This window comes from Phyllostomus hastatus, unplaced genomic scaffold, assembly GCF_019186645.2.
Source record: "Phyllostomus hastatus isolate PE091 unplaced genomic scaffold, TTU_PhHast_1.1 phas_contig_209, whole genome shotgun sequence".
Taxonomy (NCBI): Eukaryota; Metazoa; Chordata; class Mammalia; order Chiroptera; family Phyllostomidae; genus Phyllostomus; species Phyllostomus hastatus.
Window position 1 is genome coordinate 23828358 of NW_025333735.1, and position 582 is coordinate 23828939.

Below are 582 nucleotides of genomic sequence, written 5' to 3' on the forward strand. Positions count from 1 at the left end.
CACTCTCCTGCAATTAATTTCTCTCCTGCTTAGTCACACTGTGGGTGCCACCTGAACACACCTCCCCAGGCTAACCATGCTGTAACTGAGCCGAAGGTTCCAGGTTTTTGTTTTCAGTGCTAGGAAAGCCATTCTGGCTCTCATGCTAGCATGCATCCTTCAAAATATTGGTACAGACACTAAAGTTGACATTTTGATCTTTATCTGACATTCTTGCTTATATTTCAATGTGTTCAGTACTCAGGAAAACAAGCAATTTTCAATTAACTTGGCAATAATTTGCTAAACAAGTCTTACTCCCATTGCAAGGAGTTGGTAAATTTAGATTGAGAGGGCATATAGTTATGTGGGAAAGGTGGGGCTTGTCCATGGGAAGCTCCTGGCCCCAGATGACAACAAGAATGGGTGGTTACGCCAGGGAAAAACTAAGAGTGGAATCGATATTGGCTGGGTGGGAGGTGGATCCTGACACAATGTGTGGAAAGATGGATAAGACTGGGTCATTGAAAAATAATGGCAGGCTTTCCAAGGAAGTAGTGAAATAGTACTAGCATCGAGAAATGGTAGGACTCTGAAGTTGGA